The sequence below is a fragment of the Hordeum vulgare genome, chromosome 2H, assembly GCF_904849725.1.
Source record: "Hordeum vulgare subsp. vulgare chromosome 2H, MorexV3_pseudomolecules_assembly, whole genome shotgun sequence".
In the NCBI taxonomy this organism is placed as follows: Eukaryota; Viridiplantae; Streptophyta; class Magnoliopsida; order Poales; family Poaceae; genus Hordeum; species Hordeum vulgare.
Window position 1 is genome coordinate 107071599 of NC_058519.1, and position 26494 is coordinate 107098092.

The 26494-nt window shown below is 43.6% G+C and overlaps 1 long non-coding RNA gene and 1 pseudogene across 1 annotated transcript; both read left to right on the forward strand.

Moving 5' to 3' along the window:
• Positions 1 to 20682: 20682 nt before the first annotated feature.
• LOC123429716 lies at positions 20683 to 21536 on the forward strand. The gene is made up of 3 exons (XR_006622734.1): positions 20683 to 21219; positions 21298 to 21365; positions 21458 to 21536. It is a non-coding gene; the product is annotated as an uncharacterized LOC123429716 (long non-coding RNA).
• A 1345-nt stretch (positions 21537 to 22881) lies between these two features.
• LOC123425722 lies at positions 22882 to 26091 on the forward strand (annotated as a pseudogene).
• The last annotated feature ends 403 nt before the right edge of the window (positions 26092 to 26494 follow it).

Consider the following 26494-nt stretch of genomic DNA (forward strand, 5'->3'; position numbering starts at 1 on the left):
CCCCCTCCGGCAAGGCACCAGAACGTGCCCCAGATGGGATCTTGCGGAGACAGAAGCTTGCGGCCGGGGAAAGTACTTTCGATGATCTCCTGATTTTTTATGGAATTTTAGGGAATATATAGGTGCAAAACCTAGGGCAAAGGAGCCTTAGGGAGCCCACAAGCCAGGGGGCGCGGGCCCCCTGGCCGCGCCATGAGGGCTTGTGGGGTCCCTGGTGGCCCCCTGCCCTGATTCTCCGGCTTCCCGATCTTTTTGTGTTCCGGAAAAAATCTTTTTGGCAGTTTCATTCCGTTTGGACTCCGTTCAAAATCCTCCTCTGAAAGGGGTCAATAACATGGAAAAAAAGGAACTGGCACTTGGCGCTGAGTTAATAAGTTAGTCCCAAAAAATATATAAAAGGCATACAAAACATCCAAAGTTTGACAAGATAATAGCATGAAACCATCAAAAATTATAGGTACGTTGGAGACGTATCACTACCTGTAGAGCATCTTTATAGTCACCGAGTTACGTTACGACGTTTGATACACACAAGGTATTCCTCCGGTGCCAGTGAGTTATATGATCTCATGGTCATAGGAATAAATACTTGACATGCAGAAAACAATAGAAACAAAATGACACGATCAACATGCTACATTCCTAGTTTGGGTCCAGTCCATCACATGATTCTCCTAATGATGTGATCCAGTTATCAAGTGATAACACTTGCATATAGTCAGAAAACCTTGACTATCATTGATCAACTGGCTAGCCAACTAGAGACTTGCTAGAGACATTGTTTTGTCTATGTATCCACACATGTATCTATGTTTTCATTCAATACAATTATAGCATGGATAATAAATGATTATCTTGTAAAAGGAAATATAATAATAAATATTTTATCATTGCCTCTAGGGCATATTTCCAACAGTCTCCCAGTCGCACTAGAGTCGATAATCTAGTCCTTACATCGCCATGTGATTTACGTTGTAATAAATCTAACACCCGTACAGTTCTGGTGTTGATCATGTTTTGCCCGTGGAAGAGGTTTAGTCAGCGGGTCTGCTACATTCAGATCCGTGTGCACTTTGCAAATATTTACGTCCTCTCCTGCGACGTAGTCGCGGATGAGGTTGAAGCGTCATTTGATATGTGTGGTCTTCTTGTGAAACCTTGGTTCCTTTGCTAAGGCAATGGCACCAGTGTTGTGACAGAACAAATTTATTGGATTTAGTGCGCTCGGCACAACTCCAAGATCCGTCATGCACTGCTTCATCCAGACACCCTCCTTAGCTGCCTCCGAGGCAGCCATGTACTCCGGTTCACATGTAGAATGTGCTACGACGCTTTTCTTGGAACTGCACCAGCTTACCGCACCCCCATTAAGAATAAATATGTATCCGGTTTGAGACTTAGAGTCATCCGGATCGGTGTCAAAGCTTGCGTCAACGTAACCCTTTACGACGAGCTCTTCATCACCTCCATAAACGAGAAACATTTCTTTAGTCCTTTCCAGGTACTTCAGAATATTCTTGACCGCCGTCCAGTGATCCACTCCTGGATTACTTTGAAACCTGCCTGCCATACTTATGGCCAAGCTGACGTCTGGTCTAGTGCACAACATTGCCTACATGATAGAACCTATGGCTGAAGCATTGGGGATGGAACTCATTTGTTCTCTATCTCCTGCAGTTGCTGGGCACTGAGTCTTACTCAATTTTTTTTGACCGGCAGTCTTACTCAATTTTATACCTTGCAACACTGGCAAGAACCCTTTCTTGGACTGTTCCATTTTGAACTTCTTCAAAACTTTATCAAGGTATGTACTTTGTGAAAGTCCTATCAGGCGTCTCGATCTATCCCTATAGATCTTAATGCCTAGAATGTAAGCAGCTTCTCCTAGGTCCTTCATAGAGAAACTTTTATTCAAGTAATCCTTTATGCTCCCCAAAAACTCCATGTTGTTTCCAATTAGCAATATGTCATCCACATATAATATTAGAAACGCCACAGAGCTCCCACTCACTTTCTTATAAATACAAGATTCTCCAACCACTTGTATAAACCCAAATGCTTTGATCACCTCATCAAAGCGCTTATTCCAACTCTGAGATGCTTGCACCAGTCCATAAATGGATCGCTCAAGCTTGAATACTTTGTTAGCATTCTTTGGATCGACAAAACCTTCGGGTTGCATCATATACAACTCTTCCTTGAGAAAACCGTTAAGGAACGCTGTTTTGACATCCATCTGCCAGATTTCATAATCGAAAAATGCAGCTATTTGTTGGAATCTGGGCGCTACAGGTGATTCGGACGGACTTAAGAATCGCTACAGGTGAGAATGTCTCGTCGTAGTCAACTCCTTGAACTTGTGAAAAACCCTTTGCCACAAGTCGAGCTTTATACACAGTCACATTACCGTCTGCGTCTGTCTTCTTCTTAAAGACCCATTTGTTCTGAATAGCCTTGCGGCCTTCAAGTTATACTTCCAAAGTCCATACTTTGTTCATACATAGATCCTATCTCGGACTTCATGGCCTCCAGCCATTTGTTGGAATCTGGGCCCACCATTTCTTCTTCATAATTCGCAGGTTCATAGTTGTCTAACAACATGATTGATAAGACAGGATTATCGTACCACTCAGGAATAGTACGTGATCTTGTCGACCTGCGAGGTCCGATAGGAACTTGATCCGAAGTTTCATGATCATCATCATTAACTTCCTCCTCAACCGGCGTTTCTTCAACACGGGTTTCCCCTTGCAATGCGCCACCATCTAGAGGGACTAGAGGTTCGGCAACCTCATAAAGTTCTATCTTCCTCCCACTCAATTCTTTCGAGAAAAACTCCTTCTCAAGAGAAGCTCCGTTCTTAGCAACAAACACTTTGCCCTCGGATTTGAGATAGAAGGTGTACCAAACTGTCTCTTTTGGGTAACCTATGAAGACACACTTTTCCGCTTTGGGTTCCAGCTTTTCAGGCTGAAGCTTTTTGACATAAGCATCACATCCCCAAACTTTAAGAAACGACATGCCATACTACAGTTCGTATGGTGTCATCTCAACGGATTTTGATGGTGCCCTATTTAAAGTGAATGCAGTTGTCTCTAATGCATAACCCCAAAGCGATAACGGCAAATCGGTAAGAGACATCATAGATCACATCATTTCTAACAAAGTACGATTACGACGTCCGGACACACCATTACGCTCTGGTGTTCCAGGCGGTGTCAACTATGAAACAATTCCACATTGTCTTAAGTGAGCACTAAACTAGAAACTCAGATATTCACCCCCACGATCAGAACGTAGGAACTTGATCTTCTTGTTACGATGATTTCCAAATTCACTCTGAAATTGCTTGAACTTCTCAAATGTTTCAGAGTTGTGCTTCATCAAGTAGATATATCCATACCTACTCAAATCGTTAGTGAAGGTGAGAAAATAACGATATCCGCCGCGCGCCTCCACACTCATCGGACCGCACACATCTGTATGTATGATTTCCAACAAGTCACTTGCACGTTCCATTGTTCCGGAGAACGGAGTCTTAGTCATCTTGCCCATGAGGCATGGTTCGCACGTGTCAAGTGATTCAAAATCAAGTGACTCCAAAAGCCCATCAGAATGGAGTTTCTTCATGCGCTTTACACCAATATGACCTAAGCGGCAGTGCCACAAAAACATGGCGCTATCATTGTTAACTCTACATCTTTTGGTCTCAATGTTATCTATATGTGTATCATCACTATCAAGATTCAATATGAACAATCCTCTCACATTGGGTGCATGACCATAAAAGATATTACCCATAGAAATAGAACAACCATTATTCTCTGACTTAAACGAGTAACCGTCTCGCAATAAACAAGATCCACATATAATGTTCATGCTTAACGCATGCACTAAATAACAATTATTTAAGTTCATAACTAATCCTGATGGTAACTGAAGTGAAATTGTGCCGACGGCGATTGCATCAACCTTGGAACCATTTCTCACGCGCAACGTCACTTCATCCTTCGCCAACCTTCGTTTATTCCGCAGTTCCTGCTTCGAGTTGCAAATATGAGCAACAGAACCGGTATCGAATACCCAGGCACTACTACGAGAGTTGGTGAAGTACACATCAGTAACATGCATATCGAATATACCTGATTTTTCCTTGGTCGCCTTCTTCTCAGCCAAATACTTGGGGCAGTTACGCTTCGAGTGACCCAGTCCCTTGCAATAATAACACTCTGTTTCAAGCTTAGGCCCAGCCTTGGGTTTCTTTGTCGGATTGGCAACAGGCTTACCGCTCTTCTTGGAGTTACCCTTCTTGCCTTTGCCGTTTCTCTTGAAACTAGTGGTCTTTTTTTTGACCGGCTACTGTAGGAAAAACCCCCCACAACATTTTTTATTTTATTCCCATATGCAAGAGTAATATGTACAAGAAGAGGTTAGAATGTACAAAGGGGATGGGTAGCTATGGATACAAACCTCAAGGAGGCAAAAAGGAAATCCATTTAAGGAGATCATCCCTGAAACTAGCCTTAATCCTATGAGCTAACAGGTAAATGTCGTGGATGAAGCCAGATCTCCATTTTCTGAACCTTGGCTGCTCCTGGTGAAACACCTTGGCATTTCTGACAGTCCAGATGTTCCAACATGCAGTGAAGACCACCTCAAAGGGGTTGTGGAAGTCTCTCTGAGAAGCTAAAGCAGAGCTCCACATGGATTGACCCTGCCATGTGATCTACAGGTAGGTCCAAACCCTGCTGCTGAAAAGACAGTTGAAAAATAAGTGATCTCTGTCTTCTTTAACTCCAGCATGGCATAGAACATAGAGATTAGAGTCTGAAACATTCTAGTGACGCCGTTCAAGCATGCCTTGGGTGTTAAGCCTATCCATGATGAGCATCCAGGCAAACATCTTGATCTTCATTGTACAACAGCTCCTCCAGATCCAGTTTAGCAAGGGGTTTGGGGTAATAGTGATGTGAATTTGAGTATAGTATCTCTTGGTTGTGTAGGCCTTAGCATCCTTACCCCATACCCATCTATCAGAGGCCTGGGGATCGATTTCCAGGTCTTGAAGCAGGGAGTTGACCGAAAGTAGCTCCTGGTAAGCTTGATCAGAGAGGGGCAAGTGGAACATGGAGAGCATACCTTCATCATGAAAAGCTTTAAAAACTTCCCCAGCTGTGCAGAAAGGATTAGCAACAAAGGAGAATTACCTTTGAAATCTAGCAGCCAGAGGCCTAGTAGAGTTTCCAACCAACCAGGAGTCAGACCAAAACAAGAAAGTGTCACCCTTGTTAGGCTGAACATATGTAACTGATCTGAACTTGTCAAGCCTTTTGCAGATATCCTTCCACCAAAATGAGCCACAAAGAGCAGTTCCCTGAGGGACTGTGTTATGGTAGTAAGTGTTCCATATTAAGTGAACCCATGGGATATCAGCTTGATTCAAGAATTTATCAACATTCTTGAGCAGCAGGGCTTCATTCTGGATTGCCAGATTCATAATGCCTAAACCCCCTTTATTTTTGGGTCTGCACACCAGATTCCAGGCAGCAAGAGAGGTTCCATGATCTTGCCCATTTTTCATCCAGAGGCATTGCCTCTGAATTCTTTCAAGCTGCTTCAGTATGCCTGGTGGGATATCCAAACTGCATAGGAAGAAAATAGGAACAGATGACAGTGCTGAGTTTAAATATTGTAACCTTCCCCCTGGGCCAGGAAAGATGAACTAGCACTGAGTCTTCTTTCCATGTTGTCTACCAGTGGCATGAGATCGATGATTCTTGGTTTAGTTGTCCCAACTAGAAGGCCAAGGTATGTGAAGGGCAAAGATCCTACTTTGCAGCCAATGGAGTCTGCTAGGTCTTGGAGATGTTGTGGAGAAATGTTGACAGGTAGAAGGGCAGATTTGTGATAATTCACTTGTAGTCCAGTGGATTGGGAGAAGAGCAAGAGCATTTTCTTGAACTGTAACAGTTGAGTTTCATCAGCAGGGAGGATGATAAGGGTATCATCAGCATATTGGACTATAGGGAAATCCTTATCATGACAAGGGATGGGCAGCTGAATCAGTCCCTCCATCAGCAACTTGTTAACCAAGGTCTGTAAAAAATCAGCAGCAATTGCAAAAAGCAGTGGGGACATGGGATCTCCCTGCCTGACCCCTTTCTTGCACATAAATTTCTTTCCAGGCACACCATTGACCAGGACAGAAGAAGAGCCAGAAGTTAGGAGCTGTTGTACCCAAAGTATCCATTTATCACTGAATCCTTTGTGTTTGAGAATCTGAAAGATGAACTCATGTTCCACAGAATCAAATGCCTTTTCAAAATCCAGCTTGAGAATAACTATAGGTTTCTTGGATTGATGACATTGATGCAGGTATTCCAGAGTCTAGCCAACACAATCTTGAATGGTTCTAGACTTGATAAAGCCATACTGATTCTTGTGAATACACTTCATGATCTGCAATTGCAACCTGTTGGCTATCATTTTAGAAAGAAACTTGAGGCCCATCCCAGTGAGGGAGATTGGTCTGTAGTCTCCCACTTGATCAGGTGATCTCTTTTTGGGAATCAAAGTAATATAAGATGAATTCATGTTCTCCAGTTTAGCAGTACCAGCATGAAAGGCAGCAACAAGTTCATAAATCTCAGGACAAATAATCGACCAGCATTTCTTAAAGAAAAGGCCATTGAAACCATCAGGTCCAGGAGCTTTGTCAATGGGCATTTCCTGAACAGTCTTGTCCATTTCAGACTTAGAAAAAGGTTGTGTGAGAACATCAAGACCATCCACCTACTGAATCAGAGATCGTAAATCAAAGGCCATGTTAATTCCAAGGGAAGTTCCCATTCTATCCTTAAAGGATGCCCAAAAGCATGCATCAATTTGATCATGGTCAGATATGATGGATCCATCATTTAACTTGAGAGAGGCTATGGAGTTCCTCCTATATCTCTTAGTTGCCATAGCATGAAAGAATTTGGTGTTTTCCTCACCAACTTTGACAAATCTGATAGTGGCTCTCTTTTTCCAGTACAAGAACTGAAGATGCAATAGGTGCTCCAGGTGCAACTTAATAATGCTCCTGAAGTTAGCTTCAGGTCTGAAAAGGGGCCTTAGTTCCTCAAGTTCATCCAAACATAACACAGCTTAATTGCATCTAGAGATGAAAATTTTCAACTAGGATAAGTTTGTCTGCCATCTCTTCAGAGCCTGCCTGAGATGTTTCATCTTATCCATAATGACAACAGTAATATGGGCCTTCTTAGAAGGAATGACCCAGGGCTATTGGACACAGTCCATGAAGCCCTCCATTTCAACCCAGTAGTTTTCAAAACGAAAGAGGTTACACTTAGGGATGGAAGTGTTGACGGTGACCACACATGGAACATGATCAAAAGCTGTCTTTGCAAGGGGGAGCACTTGTGTAAGAGGATATGAAGAGATCCAGTTGGCAGATGTGAAGAACCAGTCAAGTTGCTCAAGAAGAGGGGAATCTTGCATATTGGACCAAGTGAAAGATCTGCCCTTAATGGGTAGTTCCACTAAGCCCAGATGACCAATAATTTCATTTAAGATGAACATATCATTTACATCAGCCCCAGGGAGGTTTCTGTTGTGAGGTGATCTAATGAAATTAAAGTCTCCAAGAAACAACCCATTAGCCTCAACAGGTATGTGTAGATTATATAGCCAGCTAACAAAGAGATCTCTAGCTTCACCCTGACAAGGACCATAGACATTCACCAAAGTCCAGGATTCTCGAGTATGATTTGAGGTGAATGAGATGATAAATCAAAAAGGTGTGCATTCCACTAACAGACCAGTAAGAATGGATGAGTTCCAGAGTGTGATAAGCCCCCCAGATGCTCCCCTGGAGGGGGAGTAAGCAAATTGATCAAAACGTTTAGGACAGAAACACTTGACTGTCCGGAAATCAATGGACTGCATTTTGGTTTCTTGCAAGCATACAACAGCATCCAGGCTCTCATCAATCTTGTTACGAACCGCACGTTGTCTATGGTCCGAATTTAGGCCACGCACATTCCAACACAGCACACGCCAACTTCTCGTAGAACGACTATCCATTGGACGATATATATAAAGCAAAAGCAGGGGTATGTAATAGCCCTTGAAACCGAGGTTCAGTTAACCAAAAGACAGAGCAAACAGTAGTCTGACGGTACATGGAGCCAGTACAGCAACAAATTAACATAAGAAGACTAAACATCTGCAGATGATGGCTTGGAATCAGCTGGATCTTCCATAAGACGATCCACAGTCAGCTTCTCAGGGGCGATGCCAAGCGTGTGCCCGACATCCTGAATCACCGGGATAGGAGTGGCGGGAGGAATTTTCTCTTGTGGATCAGCAGACTCCTGCGCTGGAGAAGGCATTGGCTTAGCCTTGGGCTTCCTCTTCTTAGGGACATGCACCGGCAGCTCCTGCAAGACCGGCTTGAAACCACCCCGCTTGATGGAGCCTCGAGTGCATCGTCGAACAGAGGAGTCGACGACAGGCGTGGCCTTCTTACGGGTCCCTTTTTGCGTCGGAGCAGGAGATTGAAAGGAGAAAGAGTCCTCTGCATATGAAGAGGGGCTGACTCGGATCACCTCGTCCAAAGAATATTGACCATCAACACTTGATGCTCTTTTCGGAGTTCTGACTCTGCGACTTTCAGCATCGCGAATAACTCGCCGGGTGACTTGTTCATCCCTTGCATGTTATAGTTCAACACAAAGCTCTTATAGCTAGTGATGACGGGAAAATGGGGCGATAGAAAATAATAATAACTACGCGGCCACGTCATAGAGGTAGATAGAATATAGTATTTAAAGTGCGCGAATTTAAATGAGACAATATCAAGTATTGTGGGTACTTTATTTCCAGAACTCTTACATATATATAAAAGAACTGTTAATTACATCTCCGGAGAGAAAACCCCTGATTAAGAATTCCAACATATCTACTACATAGGATCGCAACATATAACTATTACAAATGATTAAAGAAAAATCATCCTCCTCGCTGTCGTCGATGCCGGCATGCTCGGGGGAGCCTTGAACTTTGTTGATGTTATTATATGTAATGCCTTTCATTTTTACATTTTTTGTTTTGGCTTGTACTGATATTGGCAGTACGTGTATGCATGCTTGAATGACTTCATCTATTTTCTCTAGCTGATTAACCAACACATATACTTTGATTTACTTCCCTTTAGTTTATATGAGAAAATTATCTTAATGGTTAATCAATGTGCTAGATGAGCTTTCAAACTTCATAATATGGGGCATGAAATCATGCACGTATGCTATATGCATGCAAGACACTTTAGTAGTAACATATAGTACTTTTCTTTTGTGAGTAGATGATCATATCTACGTTTTCTAAATATATGCAAGTCATATGGGGGATGCATGGTCTAACTTTCATCTTATGTGAAGATGAGCTAGATGGGCTTTTTTGAACATAACATATATGAGGCAGATAAAAATATTTAATTTATTTTGGTGGCGCATGCAAATGCACTACGATATTTTAAATGCAATCAGGCTTAGATTATGACTCTGGTCATTTTTGGTCTTTATCATGTGTATGAGCGTCCATATGAAGAGACCATACAATTTGTTTTAGTCGGGTAGATGTCCGTCAACAAGCCTAGAATTATTTAGGTACAATATGTTCATTTTACTTTGCATGCGTATACCTACCGGACTCGCCAACATCTAGTTGCTATTAACGCATGCTAGCACTACTTGGGGCTAATGCATTTTTTAGATAATACATCCATCTAGTTCAATTTATAATTTAGGGGCATTCGACTAATGATATCTATGGTTTAGTGGCCTTTCGTTTTTGTGTTATATAGACATTCTGTGGCTTATTTTCTTGGTACAACATGCACCCATGTAACCACATGAAATATGCAACTATGAGTAGTGTGTTTAACAATCACTTGTTGATTTGTGTTTTTATATGAAACTACAGTAGCTTACGTATGGAGCCTACATAGACTATAGTTTACTTATCATTTTGTTGTTGATTTTTCCCCATGCCATACCTTTGCCGTCATTTTGTTGAAAGCAAAGGCTTCATGTTATCTAAGGGATAAAAGACCTTGATTTGTGTCAACATGACCAAATGAGAGGTAATTTTCATGCAATTTAATTATACTTCTTGATATGTGTCAATATGACCATGGCAAGAATAAAATATTAAATATAAGATCTAAAACATGGTGAAAATACTACTTGACATGTGTCAATATGACCATGCCAAGACTAAGCTCTCAGATATGATGAAAATACTACTTGACATGTGTCAATATGACCATGGCAAGCATAAAATATAAATTTTGTGGACGGTGGAGACTACTTGGCATGTGTCAATATGACCAAGCCAAGAGCAAAGATCATGCTACTTGGAGAAAAAGTTCTTGATCTGTCACTGGTGGAAAAACAGGCTTCCGTCCAGCCCCATAAGTCGCGAAGCTGTAGGAACCGCGACTAATGGGACCTTTAGTCGCGGTTCTGGAGGTGAACCGCGACCAAAGGCCTGGGCCCAGGGCGCTCGGTGGTCAGCTGGTGCACGTGAGGGGCTTTAGTCGCGGTTGGCCAGGACAACCGCGACTAAAGGCCTTCGGGCACCTTTAGTCACGGTTTGCCAGGCCAACCGCAACTAAAGCCCCTCCCCTATATATACCCATCCAGCAGCCAACACTTAGCCATTTAGAGCCATTCTCTTCACACTTAGGGTTTAGGTTTGCTTTTGGTTCCTCTTATGCACATAAGGTGTTTGATGAAATGCCCCAAGAGCATGAAACAAACATGACATGAAGTGTTGGAGCCACACTCCTCGATCACGGTTAGCAACTTGATGAACCTTTGATGTGTCATTGATAAAATATGCATGTGTGTAGTTCATTGTTTAATTTATATTGTTTGTAGCTAGTTAGTTTAACAAATGCATGATGGTTAATTATATATTTTATATTATAATAATGCAGATGAATCGGCAATGGATGTACGTTAACCAACTCTCCGGCGAGTTCACTACGGGTTTGAAAGATTTCCTCGTAGTGGCTAATGCGAACAAGCGGGGGGGTTTTGTTATCTGTCCATGTGTTAACTGTAAGAATCAGAAGGGTTACTCTTCCTCAAGAGATGTTCACATGCATCTGCTTCGGCACGGTTTCATGCCAAGCTATAATTGTTGGACCAAGCATGGAGAAAGAGGGGTTATAATGGAAGAAGATGAAGAAGGGGATGATTTCATCGATGAAAGCTATCTTGCTCATTTCGGTGATACTTTCATGGAGGATGCTGAAGGTGAAGGGGAAGGTGAAGAAGAGGCACGTGATGATCCCGTTGATGATCTTGGTCGGACCATTGCTGATGCACGGAGACGCTGCGAAACTGAAAAGGAGAGGGAGAATTTGGATCGCATGTTAGAGGATCACAGAAAGGCGCTGTACCCCGGATGCGATGATGGTCTGAAAAAGCTGGGCTGCACACTGGATTTGCTGAAATGGAAGGCAGAGGCAGGTGTAGCTGACTCGGCATTTGAAAACTTGCTGAAAATGTTGAAGAATATGTTTCCAAAGGATAACGAGTTGCCCACCAGTACGTACGAAGCAAAGAAGGTTGTCTGCCCTCTAGGTTTAGAGGTTCTGAAGATACATGCATGCATCAACGACTGCATCCTCTACCGCGGTGAATACGAGAATTTGAATGAATGCCCGGTATGCACTGCATTGCGTTATAAGATCAGAGGCGATGACCCTGGTGACGATGTTGAGGGCCAGAAACCCAGGAAGAGGGTTCCCGCCAAGGTGATGTGGTATGCTCCTATAATACCACGGTTGAAACGTCTGTTCAGGAACAAAGAGCATGCCAAGTTGTTGCGATGGCACAAAGAGGACCGTAAGTCGGACGGGGAGTTGAGACACACCGCAGATGGAACGCAATGGAGAAAGATCGACAGATGGTTCAAAGATTTTGCAGCTGACGCAAGGAACATAAGATTTGCTCTAAGTACGGATGGCATGAATCCTTTTGGCGAGCAGAGCTCCAGCCATAGCACCTGGCCCGTGACTCTATGCATCTACAACCTTCCTCCTTGGTTGTGCATGAAGCGGAAGTTCATTATGATGCCAGTGCTCATCCAAGGTCCGAAGCAACCCGGCAACGACATCGATGTGTACCTAAGGCCATTAGTTGATGAACTTTTACAGCTGTGGGGTGGTGTCCGTGTGTGGGATGAGCACAAACAAGAGGAATTTGACCTACGAGCGTTGCTTTTCGTAACCATCAACGATTGGCCTGCTCTTAGTAACCTTTCGGGACTGTCAAATAAGGGATACAATGCATGCACGCACTGCTTACATGAGACTGAAAGTGTACATTTGCCAAATTGTAAGAAGAACGTGTACCTTGGGCATCGTCGATTTCTTTCGAAAATTCATCCAGTAAGAAAGAAAGGCAAGCATTACAACGGCAAGGCAGATCACCGGCCGAAGCCTGCAGAACGCACTGGTGCTGAGGTATTTGATATGGTCAAGGATTTGAAAGTCATCTTTGGAAAGGGTCCTGGCGGACAATCAGTTCCGAAGGGAGCTGACGGGCACGCAGCCATGTGGAAGAAGAAATCTATATTCTGGGAGCTAGAATATTGGAAAGTCCTAGATGTCCGCTCTGCAATCGACGTGATGCACGTTACGAAGAATATTTGCGTGAACCTCCTAAGCTTCTTGGGCGTGTATGGGAAGACAAATGATACAAAGGAAGCACGGCAGGACCAGCAACGTTTGAAAGACCCTGATGACCGGCATCCGGAATGGTTTCAAGGTCGTGCCAGCTACGCTCTGACCAAAGAAGAGAAGGTCATCTTTTTTGAATGCCTGAGCAGTATGAAGGTCCCGTCTGGATTCTCGTCCAATATAAAGGGAATAATAAACATGGCGGAGAAAAAGTTCCAAAACCTGAAGTCTCACGACTGCCACGTGATTATGACGCAATTGCTTCCGATTGCTTTGAGGGGGCTCCTGCCGGAAAATGTTCGAGTAGCCATTGTGAAGCTATGTGCATTCCTCAATGCAATCTCTCAGAAGGTAATCAATCCAGAAGTTCTACCACGGTTACAGAACGATGTGATCCAATGTCTTGTCAGTTTCGAGTTGGTGTTCCCGCCATCCTTCTTCAATATTATGACGCACCTCCTGGTTCACCTAGTCGAAGAGATTTTCGTTCTCGGTCCTGTATTTCTACACAATATGTTCCCCTTCGAGAGGTTCATGGGAGTATTAAAGAAATATGTTCGTAACCGTGCTAGGCCAGAAGGAAGCATCGCCAAGGGCTATGGAAATGAGGAGGTAATTGAGTTTTGTGTTGACTTTGTTCCTGACCTTAAGCCGATTGGTCTTCCTCGATCGCGGCACGAGGGGAGACTAAGTGGAAAAGGCACGATCGGAAGGAAATCAACGATATGTATGGACGGCCATTCTCTGACTGAAGCACACCACACTGTACTGACCAATTCCAGCTTGGTGGCTCCGTACTTTGAGAAACACAAGAATATTTTACGCTCTGACAACCCGGGGAAGCCTGAATCCTGGATTAGGAAGGCCCACATGGAGACTTTCGGCAGTTGGTTGAGAAAACATTTAATGAATGACAATGATGTTGTAGATCAGCTGTACATGTTGGCCAAGACACCATCTTCGACTATAACGACTTTCCAAGGGTACGAGATAAATGGGAATACATTTTACACGATCGCCCAAGATAAAAAGAGCACCAACCAAAACAGTGGTGTCCGCTTTGATGCAGCAACCGAGAATGGGCAAGAGGTCACATATTATGGTTACATAGAGGAGATATGGGAACTTGACTATGGACCCTCCTTTAAGGTCCCTTTGTTCCGGTGCAAATGGTTCAAGCTAACAGGAGGTGGGGTAAAGGTGGACCAGCAATACGGAATGACAATGGTGGATTTCAACAATCTTGGTTACCTTGACGAACCATTCGTCCTAGCGAAAGATGTCGCTCAGGTTTTCTATGTGAAGGACATGAGTAGCAAACCGAGGAAACGGAAAGATAAGAAAACGATCAGTACATCATGCGATGATCCAAAGCGCCACATTGTTCTTTCAGGGAAAAGAAACATCGTGGGAGTGGAGGACAAGACAGACATGTCAGAAGATTATAATATGTTTGCTGAAATTCCGCCCTTCAAAGTGAACACCGACCCAAGCATTAAGTTAAATGATGAGGATGCTCCATGGATACGGCACAATCGTAAGCAAGCAGGGACACAAGGGAAGAAATGATGTGTAATAATTTATTGTACCAAACTTTGTTGAATGGATCATGTGAATTATATTACCCGTGATGTGTTTGGTGTCCATTTTCGAATGATTCGAGATACCACTGATGATACATGAAATTTGGAGTGATTTAGTCATACTCCTGCCTAGGCATATAATATGCATACTCGTAGTCTTCATAGCCGCTGTCGTCGTTGTACTGGTAGTCGTCGCCTTCTAAGTTGCCGCCGTCGTCGTCGCTGCTGTCGTCGCTGTCGTCGGGCGGCGCTCGTGGCTCGAACTGAGGGTAGCGCAGGCGGGGGATATCGCCGGCCGTGATGTAGTCCATGACGCTCTGCAGAGTCCGGCCGTACCACCATAGCCGACGGCCGGCCTCGTGGAAGTTCCCAGGAGGCAGACCGTCCTCCTCATACCTGGCGAGCGCCCTCTCACGCCGATTGATGAAGAAGGCGTCCCAAGTATGCTGGTTATCGGGATGCCAGCGGGGATTCATCCGCTGCTCCGGCGTGAGGTCGAGGTAGTAGTGGTTCGTGATGGCCGCCCGGCGCGCAGTACCCTGAGGGACGGGAGGGACCGGCACGCCGCCGGCGCTTAGGCTCCAGCCGGTGGGGACGCGGTAGCCCGGTGGACAAGGGTAGTTCGAGGCGCAAAGCTCCTCCACCTGCTGGTAGGTTAGAGTGGGTGCGGTGGAAGCCATGAGAGAGTGATGAGAGATTGTAGAGATGTGATAATGCTGGCCAAGCCGGGCTACATATATGTAGTGAGAAATGGCGGGAAAAATGGGAGCGGGAAGACAGGAGGCGGGAAGACAGGAGGCGGGAAGAAAGTGGCGGGAAGAAAGAGGCGGGAAGACAGGGAAGAAATGGCGGGAAGAAGAGGAATCCAGAGCTGGTCATCTAACCTTTAGTCCCGGCTGGTTGGTGCAACCGGGACTAAAGGCCAGACCAACCGCGACTAAAGGTCGTTGCGCGCGGGGAACGCAAAAACGACCTCTCAGCGGGCGGATAGGAGAAGAAAGGGGCGGCGCGCTCACGGCTCGGGCGAGAGGCCTCTCAGCGGGGCATCACAGCCACCGCACCAGGCAGGCGTGAGCAAGATGGGTCGAGGCCGAAGGCCGGCCCAGGCCGGGGGGGAGAGAGGCTATTTTTCCTACGAAAATATGCTTAGAAAACAGAAAATAAAATGTTTGAAGTTTCTATAAAAGCAATGATGATTTTTCTGAAAAGAAAAAGATAAAAGGTTCTGAAAATAAAAGAAGATTTGGGGGGGGCCTTTAGTCGCGGTTGGTCTGGACAACCGCGACTAAAGGTTACCCTTTAGTCGCGGGTCGCCTCCCCAACCGCGACTAAAGGGGGGGGGGGGCGCGCGGAAGGCAAAAAACCCGCCAAAAACCCTTTAGTCGCGGTTGGGGAGGCGACCCGCGACTAAAGGGTACCTTTAGTCGCGGGTCTCGTCCCCAACCGCGACTAAAGGGGGGGGGGCTATAAATACAGTGCGGGTCGCCTCCCCTGCCGCCGTCTTCTCCATCTCTCTCGTCTTCTCCGATTCCAACCGTCGCGCGCGCGCCGAAGGCCTGCCGCCGCCGTCGCCCTCGCCCTCGTCGACGCCGCCCGCCGTCGCCCTCGCCGTCGTCGTCGCCCTCGCCGTCGTCGCCGCCGTCGCCGCCCTCGCCGTCGCGGTTGGTTCCTTTCATATTTCCCGCGCCGCGCGCCCGCCTTCCTCGCTTCCTTGGAAGAACGTCTTGGAAGAACGAACGTCGATCTTGGAAAAAGAACGTCTTGGAAGAACGTTTTGGAAGAACGAACGTCTTGGAAGAACGTCTTGGAAGAACGTCTTGGAAGAAAAAGAACGTCTTGGAAGAACGTTTTGGAAGAACGTCTTGGAAGAACGTCTTGGAAGAAAAAGAACGTCTTGGAAGAACGTCTTGGAAGAAAAAGAACGTCTTGGAAGAACGTCTTGGAAGAAAAAGAACGTCTTGGAAGAACGTCTTGAAAGAAAAAGAACGTCTTGGAAGAACGTCTTGGAAGAAAAAGAACGTCTTGGAAGAACGTCTTGGAAGAAAAAGAACGTCTTGGAAGAACGTCTTGGAAGAAAAAGAACGTCTTGGAAGAACGTCTTGGAAGAACGTCTTGGAAGAACGTCTTGGAAGAAAAAGAACGTCTTGGAAGAACGTCTTGGAAGAAAAAGAACGTCTTGGAACGGTGGTGGTGGTGGCGGTGGCGGTGGTGGTGGTGGTGGTGGTGGTGGCGGTTCACCTACACCTCCGTCACGTCAGCCGACGCCCCCCAGTCCACAACGTCCGGCGGGTGATCAGACGCCGCCCCCCAGTCCTCGTCCGGCGGGTGATCAGACGCCGCCCCCCAATCCACCTCCGGCAAAGAAGCAGAAGCAGAAGCAGTCCTGGATTATTAACCCGGACCCTTATGTACCTAAGACCACAAAGGTACCGGAGCCATCACTGAAGCCTCTCCCCACAAGGCCTTGGGAACGTAGTGCCGAGGAAGTCGACACGGCCGCGGCTGCTGATTTGGAGAAATGGAAGGCGGACTGCAAGAAGAAAAGAGAGCCCGAGCCCAAGCCAGTATTTTCTGATGAGCAAAAGAAGTGGGCTAAGTCATTTTTGAGCACACCGTCCCAAGCCGCGAAGAATCTGCCTGACGACTATGCACGTGAACTTCGCAGGCAGGCACTCATGTTCAAGGAGAACAAAGAGCGGGAGAAGGCCGAAAGTAAAAAAAGCGGGAAACAAGTTGCCCAGCTCGGGGAACAAAGTAAACAATCGATTGCCCCGCTTATAGTGGAAGCCGCCGGTCCGGATGCCCCCGAGATCATACAAGCTGCGGCAGCACAGGGATTGACTGCAACGAGTGCCAGAGAACAAGCGGCCAACTTAGGTATTACTCTTCGTGAACTGTTAGGCCTTGATGAGGCGCCAGTGAAGGAGGTAGTAATTACATATGTCAAGAATGGGCCTCTCGTCGAGCCTGTGCAGGAAAAGGATCTACCTCCACAAATGAAAGGTCTGCTGAAATGGTACAAGGGTTACATAAAAAATAAAAGCGCCAAAGATTATATTTATGCGGAAGTTAGACATGAGCATCACTTCAAACATTACTATGTACAAATTGAACTGAGTGAATTGTTCCAGCTTTTCAATCTGCGCGATCTCGACAAATCTATCATCAGTTGCTACGTTCTGTAAGTGATTTATTTCTACCCCATCTCGTTCATATTGCCTGCACTATATATATGTCCTAACTATATTGTTGTGTCCGCTATTATACATGCAGAATGAAGATTAAGGAATGCAGAGTAAGGAACATCCATGATGTTGGGTTCATTGACCCACACATCGTTAATGGACATGTGTTGGAGCATCACCCCGCCGACATGGAGGCAGACCTGTGGCAGTTTCTTACAAAGCAGGAACTCAAAAGTGATATTCTATTTCCTTACCATTTTGGGTGAGTGTTTCTGTCTTGAGCACATTCTCTTTTGTTTACTCCATGCATGGTATGTGGCCGGCTAATCGATGAGTTATGCATGACGTACTGTGCATGTATCGTGTCCGCAGGTTCCACTGGATTCTGCTAGTAATTAAAGTTAACACCTCAGAATGTCTCGTCCACGACTCTCTGAATATGGATCCAAAGCTTTGGGGCGGCATGAGAAGAATGCTGCAGAAGTAATTATTTTCATTCATTTGCGCTCTATATCGATCGGCCTATTTCGTTCATTTCCTAATATCAAGTAACTAATAACTCTCTTGTTCATTTAATTTTCTTTGCCTCGTAGGGTTTGGAGACGGTTCGTAGATACAAAGGTCGGTGAATTCAAAAAAGAGCTAGAATTCAAAAGGTCAAAGCCGAAGAATGCTGGGGATATTCAGCCAGCGGGGACCAATCTATGTGGATACTATGTCTGTGAGATGATCCGGAGATACACCTCTGAGCGGGTTCCGAGTGATACCAATGCTAAGAGGAATAACCTCCGGATGATGCTTAGTCCAGAAGCTCGCTTCCGACCACTTCAAGAGGAACTAGCTGGATGGTTCAGCAGGGAAGTCCTCCATCCTAAAGGAGAACACCATTACGAGGACGTAGAACTTTATATGCATTAAATTATGTATGGAAACTTGTTCAAAATTGTATATGGTCCGATGATATTGAATATATATTGTATATTCCTCTTGAATTCTTTTTGGTTCTAATTTCAAATTTGTTTGAAATTGTACATTCATATGCATGTATGTAGTACCGTAGAATATATGAAATTCCTTCAAAATTAAAATAAAGCACAAAAGAAATAAAACAATACAAATTAAGCAGAAAACAGGTTTAGGGGGGGGGGGGCGCGGGGGCCTTTAGTCGCGGTTGGCCAGAAGAACCGCGACTAAAGGTCCTCCGCCCCGACGGCCGCCTGGCGCCCACGTGGACGGGCCTTTAGTCGCGGTTCTTCAGAAACCGCGACTAAAGGTGGGGGGCTTTAGTCGCGCTTAGTTGGTCGCGGTTGCGCAACCACGACTAATGGCAGTTGCGAACCGCGACCAAAGGCCTTTTTTCCACCAGTGTGTGTCAATGTGACCAAATCAGCAACCATGATATAGAGAAAAATTACTTGGCTCATATCAATATGACCAAGCCAAGAACAGAAATTGGGCAGCATGGAGATAATTTCATGATCTGTGTCAACATGACCAAATCAAGAATTATTATATGAGGAGATGTCACTTGGCTCATGTCAACATGACCAAACCAAGAGCAAAAATTAGTCAACACAGGGATGAATTCTTGATCTGTGTCCACATGACCAAATCAAGAATAGAGATTGGAAAAACATAGACAAGTTTACCTGTAGGAGAAGCCGAGGGATTAGGAGAGACCCATCTATCTCACCTTCTTGCTGAACTCCTCCAAATCTTCTTTCCACCGATGTATGTGCGTGGGATTTTTGTGGCAAAATCTGTATACAGCAGTGTTTCTATGCAGCAGGGATGGAATGATCAACCAAGTAGCAGCGGCAGCGCCCGGACGAAGGCTGAAGGCAGCGGAAGACAAAAGCAGTGGATAACTAGCAGGCGAGCACCACCAGTCGAACCACCAGCAATCGAGCACCACCTCCCTGTACATCAAGGTGAGGCAGTATTTATAGGGATGAACAGGGTCACAGAACACCGTGGCGCACACGCCCACCGCCCACGTCGCCACATCGTGGGAGAGTTTGTGGGATCGTGGGAGCGGACCTTCTTTTCTTTAATTTGTTTATTATTATTCCTTAATCACTAGTTGACTGACGTTTGAACCGGCCACATGCTTCTCATTAGCCCGATGGGTTTTGTCTGTCTTTTTTTTTTATTAATCAATTTGTGGGCCTTGGCACCACCGCTTGCATGCATACGCAGCTTCCTACAGCCATGCAACGCGGCCCTAAATCAATTTGTGGGCCTTGACACCACCGCTTGCATGCATACGCAGCTGCCTACAGTCATGCAACGTGGCCGCGTTTTTAATGGGCTAAAATTGATTAGCTTTTAACGATGCATTAAAGTTTATGTGAGGTGTGCATGTTTAATTGTTTTCTACCCAATTTAAAGTTTGATGTCATCTACGATATGATATGAATACGTCAACAAAATATTTTCATATTGAATACATATGCGTTGATACCTCATTAAAAGCTTCATTTATTTATTTCTATACGTCACGTGTATATTTTGTTAGTGCAATATATTTTTTATGGGTCACATCAATATTTCTCACCAACGATGAAACAAGGACTTCGTTTACCATACGTTGATATTTCAGAAATATTATGATTTTATGTAGATATTCGACATCCGCCGTAGTTAACGGCGTGCATGGACGAACGTTATGTGTATTTGAATATATGTTTTTATTCAAGTGTGTCAATTTAATTAGGACAAATTATTCATGAAGATTTCTATTCATTTTGCCAATCTTACAAATATCGGCCTATTTATTAATTTACTTCTTGGGTCTGCTATTTTATACATAGTGGGGACAATTCATCATGGTCATTTCTCAATGGTGTACTTCATCATTTAAAGTAATTTATTTGTTTGAATTGCACTACATTTTTTTTCGGGCAAAATCAGTGTCAACAAATGCCCCTCGAGATTTGGATGCGAGTATTATTATATTTCGGATCTAAATCTCGAAAATATATACATTTTGTTTTCTAATTTGAGTCCCCTTAGCTTTTTATACACACGACCATTCTCCTGCTATATGATTTTTTTTTTGTTGAAACCCAAAGGATAAGGTACCGTGTTTGCCAACAACCAACTAAGGAACCGTGTTTGCCAACAACCAGATAAGGATCCGATTTGTTTTGGGGCCGTTGGTTTAGCAACCAGGCCTATATATACGTATCTCCTTTATCCTTCTTGCTTTCAAGCGCAGCGTTCGTGATGTTGAGTCGGATCGGATCTCTAACCCAACAGCTTTGTTGTCGTTGTGTATGTAGTACTCTTATAATTATGAGTGCAAACTAATCACGTAGTTTCTTTATTTCTTGCTAATCTGTCTTGATTCTTTTCTTACTAAGATTACACGGTAGCAAGCTTTTGCGGCACTGCGGATCTGTTCCGACGGCGAACGCTCAACTCTTTGAATTCTTTTACGAGTATGTTGCTATACTTTGTTTTGGCTTCCGATCTTAGTGTAGTAATTGTCTAATTTCGTTTCTTTCTCTTTTTAGTCGTCAGAGGGCATCAATAGTTAGCACGATTTGGCGATCGCGCCAGACTATTTACATATATTTTTTTGTTTGCTGCGTATGGTTTCATGATTGGCATGCCGGCAAGCGTCTACATGATCTTGGTCCGTCGTACAACCATGAGAACTGATGTGATTTTTCATTAGAGTTAAGATACGGTATTGATCATATCATGCATCGCTTGATAATTTTGGCTAGACCTGATGACTAATTATAATGTCTTCATGTATGTGCAGTTATCATATCCGATCTATATTTCTTGCTAGCAATATTTACGGTGATCTCGTGTTTACTTCACACACCGGTAAGTGTATGGCTGGTTTTATGTATTATCCAAAATCAAAGGTGTTTCATACCTTGATCCCACTTCTGACCTCTCTTTCTTTTTGTTTATAGATAAGCTAATCACAGCCTGGTGCAGAACGGATCGCTCTCTATCTGGCTGTTATACATCTTGTTTCTCCAGAAGATACAAATGTATAACCTAATATTTATTTCATTAGATATAGCGAGGTTTAACCAGTCGCGGGACATGCATGATCCATTTATTGATAATTAAAATTATATATGCTGAACTTATGGTTGGCGTGCCGGTAAGTTTTAAACTTGGTCCATCGTACACCCATGAGTCATATATATATATATGTACTATAGTTTTTTTTAAAATTATTTCATATTTCGTATTATAAAAGAGAAAGTGTCGATATAATACTCTCTTTTTTTTTAACTCGGATCGTCTACACGGTAGTTTTGTTACTGTTATCATGTCTGATTTTGTATGATTAGGGAGAGAATAAAATGGTCTCGTGGTTGACGTGCCGGCAAGTTTTAGACTTGTCCGTCGTACATCCATGAGCATATATATGTATGTATGATAGTTCCGTTTTTTATTAGAGAGGAAATAAAATTATCTCGTGGTTAGCGTGCCGGCGAGTTTTTTTTAATAAGAAGTTCGGATACAAAAGCAATTGAGGGTCTAATTTATTGAGTGGAGGAATATATTCTTCGTAAAGATCTCCGGCGATAAGTAGCCCAGCCATAAGAAGCATGTCAAGTAAGGTGATCGTACGTTCACCACACGAGAATAGGAAAGTGTTTGTTTGGGGACTCCATTTTTCTAACAAAAACTGAAATAAATTAGGGCAGACATCATAGTCACAGAGGAAGACATATATAGTGCCGCAGATATAGTCTGTATGGTCCTCACCCCCTTTCAGATTAAAAGTGTGACGATCAATAACCTCATCCCCCCATTAAATATAACCATTTGGCCGTCTGACATGCGGGATATTATGATGCTCCCACCCTAACTGTCGTGACACCATTCTAGTCCCTAAAGCACATTCTAAATCAACTCTTGGCTGGGGCGCTGGCGGATGATAACTTAAAGCTTCAAAAGAATTTTCAGAGTGCCACCCGAGTTCTGAAGGATCCAATCTTCCTAGTCTTGCAGTTGACTTGCCAAGTTTAGGGTTAACTGAGTCATCTGTTTCTGGTTCACACAGACGCTTCTTAGCTAATTCAGATAATTTGAGCTGAAATGGCGAAAGGATAGGTCCACCAAACTCCATCTAAATATATACAGCCTGAGTACCAATATTCGTGTGGGAGATCTTGTCAAAATTTTTTAAAAGAAACTCATTTCAGGTGAATGGAGTAACTGTGATGTTACAAATGCGAATTTTCTAATGGTTAACGTGCCGGCGAGTTTTATCTTTGAACTCGGTCCGTCGTACAACCGGTCACTTAAACATTCGCAATACTGCTGCTACCTCTTTTTTTTTTAGTTTCTTACCATTTCTTCCGTTTCTTTGTTTTACAGGGAAGTAAGAATCCTTCAACGCAAGTAGTTCCTTGCAAGGCCTAGGTACTGTAACTGTAACTTTCCTTCTCTCTATATTTTTTATCTCATTGCGGTTTAATGATTTTAAATGTATATATTTAGATGGAGTTTGGTGGACCTATCCTTTCGCCATTTCAGCTCAAATTATCTAAATTAGCTAAAAGGCGTCTGTGTGAACCAGAAACAGATGATTCAGTTAACCCTAAACTTAGCAAGTCAACTGCAAGAGTAGGAAGATTGGATCCTTCAGAACTCGGGTGGCACTCTGAAAATTCTTTTGAAGCTTTAAGTTATCATCTGCCAGCGCCCCAGCCAAGAGTTGATTTAGAATGTGCTTTAGGGACTAGAATGGTGTCACGACAGTTAGGGTGGGAGCATCATAATATCCCGCATGTGAGACGGCCAAATGGTTATATTGAATGGGGGGCTGAGGTTATTGATCATCACACTTTTAATCTGAAAGGGGGTGAGGACCATACACACTATATCTGCGGCGCTATATATGTCTCCCTCTGTGACTATGATGTCTGCCCTAATTTTTTCAATCTTTGTTAGAAAAATGGAGTCCCCAAACAAACACTTTCCTATTCTCGTGTGGTGAACGTACGAATCACCTTACTTGACATGCTTCTTATGGCCGGGCTACCTATCGCCGGAGATCTTTACGAAGAATATATTCCTCCACTCAATAAATTAGACCCTCAATTGCTTTTGTACCCGAACTTCTTATCCAATCTTTTGCAAATATGGGAAGAACTTTCTGCTAAAAGTGATGACAAATTGGTATCCTTCCAGGCTTGTTGTGACCATTTCCACAACTGAAAAACCCTTAAATTTCACTAGCATGCGCGACAGTCGCATGTATCTTGCGACGTTCATTGCGATATGGTTGTGTAGCTTTGTCATTGTCAGCGGTGGACAATACATTCATCTGGGCGTTCTTGTCATGGCGTATTGGATCGTGATGGGACGAAAAATTTCACTCGCTCCGCCAGCATTATCCTCACTGTATTTTTATCTCCGGGCTATCAGTAGGCATCCTGCCGGGCCTACATTTTGCAAGCAGCCTTGGGCGACCCATAATATTATAGGGTGGATGTATCTCTATTTAAGGAATATGTTTGGGCCAAAGGTGAAGGGAAACCATCTACCCTCTCCTAGGATCTTGCCTATGCAACCAACCATGCTACAAACAATGCGTAGGCCTCCAATTGAATTTACATCTGAGGTGGCTCATGAATACCTTGAGAAGGTTCAAAAAAACCGCTTGGTGCCCTTATTCCTCGCGTAACTTATCCGGAGTATATCAGCTACAAAGGGCTTACATGATTTTCATCCGACGGGCTATTCTTCCATGGAGGTTCTTATATCAGAACAGTAGTACATGTGTAGCCGAGTCATACCATCCAGACCGTGTGGCTCGCCAGCTTAAGTTAGACCAACGGATACCGTTTAATCCTTTGAAATCTTGATGGACTAAAACGGATGTTGGCGTAGCATACACATACTGGTCGCATTTATTTCTCCCAATTCAAGAGGGCATTCATCATCCTCTCAACAGTACTTATGAGGGAAAATTGATGTGGCGTGGACTAGATGGTGGAAAAAGTTTTCGCAGCCGTTTACTCTTATTTTGGGTGACCTTAAGTCTGGTAGTCTATATGGAGAATATCCTATGCTGATAGGAAAGAGGCGTTCAAGAAAAAGAAAAAAAAACTTTTATGGTCCCTCGCGAGCTCTCCGAATCAGATTTTGTTATAATAAAAGAAGTGCCAGCAGACCTTACAAGAGGAATATATCACTGTCATTGACGCAAAGGAGAAAAAAGCAAGAAGATCATTGGAATCATATTTTAGCTACCCTCCTTTCAGATGATGAACCTTCTATGACCCCTCAACGTGTGAGTTAAAAAAATTTGCTTCATTTTTTTATTACTTCCATAATTTACTTCTTTCTCCATATAATACATACATGTCATTACTTTACAGAAGCGGAAAGATAAAGATGTTGTCATTGGCTCTTCCTCTAATCCCTTGACTCCAACGGATATGCCAGTTGGTGTTAACCTTTCAATTACTAAGCCAAAGGAACCATGTACCAATGAAGTTATTTCTTCTGATGAGGAGGCAAGGCCTACTTCTAAAAGAAAACTTGATTTTGCCAACGATGACAATACTTCCAATCCTATAAAAGTAAATGGCCCTTTGTACGTACACGGTGATCTCAGTTGCACATATCTGGATAATATATTTAGAGGAGACGTAGATCACAATTTGGATGATTTTCACATGTCAGCTGTGGATGTAGATTTTCGAATTTCTTCACCACGTATAGCTTCAGACATGCTCCCATCGACTGATATTTCCAGCCATCTATCTTCTCCTATACACGGTAGCGCTATAATTAATATTATTTTTTTATCACATTTTATCTATCATATTGTTTATTTGCTTATGTTTTTCTTCCACAAGAGTACTCACTTGTTTTCTTTTGCTGTTTTTTTTGTAGGTGTCGAGAACGCTCATGTTAATAGCGAAGAAGCATCACAGCATATTGCTATGTCATCTGTGAGTGTGCCCTTTGTTTCTGGAGTTTTCATGAAGGCTATTGATGCAGCGTTGAAACCTGCTCTTGAAGGCTTGAACAACTCAACAATAGCAGATCCTGACCATTGTAAAATTCTTGAGGCGGTTGCTTTATATCTCCCAGCCAACGACGATAATGCTCGAGTCGCTGCTATTTGCACGGCTTTGAAAAAGCTCATCTCTATCTCAAGTGGATGCAGGAATCCCACAAAGAGATTAAATCTCATTCTCATGAGAAAGAAGAAGCTTTCACCGTGACAGATAAGGAATGTATGTTGCTTGAAGAATTTTTAAAAGGTACAGATGATAGGCTGGCATCCATGGAAGAGCAATATGCCGAGGAGAGGAAGCATGGGGAAACTCTTAAAGCTCAGCTCGAAGAGGTTAATACTAGAATGCATCAGATTGAGGAGGGTGTTGAGCAACTGAAATTAACACGGTCCAGTAAGCAAGCCCAGGCTAAGAAGCTGCGTGACTCCCTTTCTGAAATTAATGCTAAGGCTAATCACGCACTTGAGGACTTGAAGCAGAAGATATCCACGATGGGCAATGAAGTTGAGTCTATTCTTGAGCAGATGAAAAATCTTACTGCTGCGTCATGATTTTTTTTTCTTTAGTTATTTAAATATATCTGGATTAGCCTTTTTGTTTAATAAGAACTCTTCCAGTGTCCGTAGATCATTAGACTATTTGATGCAACTTTCACATGCAAGGTTATTTATTTATTCAGATTTGGACTTATACTATTCGAGGCTCTTATTGTACGTGTACGCCTCTTTTGTGATGATTGGCACCCATGCGATTTTTATTTGCTTAATGCAGTTAAAATAGATACGCATACTATATGGTACGTATATCCAGTATACTATCTCTATTTGCATGTACATGTCACAGCTTTGGCTCATGAGATTTTGGAGCATCATTTGTATACTTATTTATTTTCATTTGACGCTGTAATATATAATCATAGGTAGCTGGACTGATTTTTATTTTACTTACCATAGT